We start from the raw sequence: 2,528 nt of genomic DNA, 5'->3' as shown, positions 1-2,528 counted from the left end.
AGCCACTTTATTGGTTACAGGAGGGTACCTGATAAAGAGGCCACAGGAGTGGAACCTGGTGTGGTCCTCTGCTGCTGTAGCTCATCCGCTTCAAAGTTCAATGTGTTGCACATTCAAAGTTCCACTTCTACACACCACATTTGTAACAGTTATTCGAGTTACTCTCACCCTCCTGGCAGTTTGAACCAACCTGGCCTTTTTTCCTCTGACCTCTCTCATTAACAAGGCGTTTTCACCCACAGTAGTGCCGCTCACTGGATTATTTTTTGTTTTTCGCACCATTCTCTGTAAACTCTAGAAACCGTGGGGTATGAAAATCCCAGGAGATCAGCAGTTTCTAAGATCCTCAAACTACCTCTTTTGACACCAACAATCATTCTATAGCCCAAGACATTTCCTCCCCATTCTGATGTTTCATCTGAACAACAACTGAACCTCCTGACCATGTCTGCATGCTTTTCTGCACTGAGTTGCTGCCACATGATTGGCTGATTAGATATTTGCATTAATGAGGTATACAGGTGTACCCAATAAAGTGGCCAGAGTGTAACAAGAGGCACCTCCCCAAAAAGTGTAAACCATGCGTCATTAAGAAAGCTAAAATCTTAAAGAAAAACAAATCAACATATAAACATTTGTACACCAAAAGTAGAAAACACCAAGAATTGATAAAAAGGTGGCTCAAAGAAAGACCAGTTTTACAGTTAAAAGACTAGAGGATCTTCGTGCAACTCCAGATGGAATTAATTTCCTTCAAATCAAGTAACAAGAGATTCTGCAGATGCACACACAAAATGCTGGAGGAGCTCAGCCGGTCAGGCAGCATCTTTGGAGAGGAAGAAACAAGTCAGCGTTTCAGACCGAGATGCTGCATTCATCAGCAGCATTTTGTGTGAGTGTCCTTCAAGTTACAGTCAGTGAATCGGGAGGGACACCACTTACTGACTGGGGGGAAAGAAACACATTCGAAATCTTTTGGAAGACAAAAATATAGAACAACCTCCTTGCCAAGGAAAAGGAATCGCCATAATTTATATAGGACTGTTCCAAATACTTTCTCTAAACCGTTCATTTAATCTGCCCCTCCAGTGCCAGTGAAAAGAAAGGGCAAGGGGGTCATTTCCAGGTCAAGTTTATTCTTAATGAGTGCAGACAACTTAAATATTAACATCCTCAGGGAAAGAACAGGAGGCAAGTGACAATACCGAATGAGGTCAGTACTGTGGTTTGATGCAACATGCACTGGCAGGATCGGGTGGAAAAGACTCGTGTTCCATGGACAAACTAACAGCGAGCACCACGGGTGTTTCATTACATGACCAGTACCAGCTTCTAGAGTCCATACCCCTGGAAACATTCTACTCCGATCTCTGCCTCTTAACACTAGCCTTCTCCACGCATCCATACCCTGCTCAACACTCCAAACCCATCTGATCCATCCCATTACCAGGACCTCCCAATCCCCTTCTCCCACCCAACCAATTTCTTAATTCCTCTCCCCCTCTCACCCAATCACGAGGACTCCCAATTCCTCCCTCCCACCCAATCCCAGAGATCTCCTATATCTCCCAATACCTCACCCTAACCCCAGTGTTTCCTCATCCATCTCTCTCTCTCGCACCCCTAATCCAATCCCAAGGACTCCCTATCCCTCCACCCAGTCTCGGGGACTGCAAATTCCCGTCACCCCCCCAGCCCCGGGGTCTGCAAATTCCCGTCTCCCACTCAGCCCCGGGGTCTGCAAATTCCCGTCTCCCACTCATCCCCGGGGTCTGCACATTCCCGTCTCCCACCCAGCCCCGGGGTCTGCAAATTCCCCCACCCACAAAGACGTCTCACGGCCGCCAACCCCTGTACGGACTGTCCCGCAGGACATCCCCGGACCGCGACTCCGACTCCCTACCGTGCACCGCGCGACTGCCGCCGCTCCCGGGCCGGTCTGACCAGACTGCGCGCGCGCACCCTCCTTCCAGCTCGCAATCCCGAAGAAGCCGGCCTGGGAGCGGCGTGACGACACTGCGGCCGGAGCCCCGCCCCGCCCCGCCCGCTGGCCCCGCCCCCACGCTCCGGCGCCTGGCCGGTAAGGTGACCGTCCTCTGCTGCCCTCCCCCCCCTCACTCCTATTCAGAGTCAGCGCCCCAGGTGAGGCGACACCTCACCTGTGAGTCTGGTGGGGTTGCCTCCTGTACATCGGTGAGATGGGGAGACCGCGTCGCCCAGCACCTGCACCAGAAAAAGCGGGATCGCCCGGTGGCCACCCATTTCCCATGACAGAAAACATAGGAGCAGAATTAGGACATTTGGCCCATCGACTCTGCTCCGCCATTTCATCATGGCTAATCCCTCTCAGCTCGCCTCCTGCATTGCCCCCGTATCCCTTCATACCCTGACCAGTCAAGAATCTATCAACCTCTGCTTTAAATATACATGAAGACTTGGCCTCCACAGCTGCCTGTGCCAATGAATTCCACAGATTCACCACTCTCTGGCTAACGAAATTCCTCCTCATCTCCATTCTAAAAGCACCA

At 51.0% G+C, this 2,528-nt stretch overlaps 1 protein-coding gene across 4 annotated transcripts in view; it reads right to left on the bottom strand.

Annotated features, from left to right (window-relative positions):
- The window catches only part of LOC134350815 (unconventional myosin-VI), a 281,728-nt gene extending 279,727 nt beyond the window's left edge, over nt 1-2,001 (bottom strand). For 2 of the 4 annotated variants that reach the window (XM_063056533.1, XM_063056536.1), the window contains exon 1: nt 1,904-2,001. The gene's annotated coding sequence lies outside the window, so the exon portion shown is untranslated. The remainder of the gene's footprint in view (nt 1-1,903) is intronic. The other 2 variants (XM_063056534.1, XM_063056535.1) reach the window with 2 other exon arrangements.
- Nucleotides 2,002-2,528: the final 527 nt, after the last annotated feature.

Source organism: Mobula hypostoma, chromosome 8 (genome assembly GCF_963921235.1).
Source record: "Mobula hypostoma chromosome 8, sMobHyp1.1, whole genome shotgun sequence".
In the NCBI taxonomy this organism is placed as follows: Eukaryota; Metazoa; Chordata; class Chondrichthyes; order Myliobatiformes; family Myliobatidae; genus Mobula; species Mobula hypostoma.
This window is presented reverse-complemented; position numbering and strand designations above follow the sequence as displayed.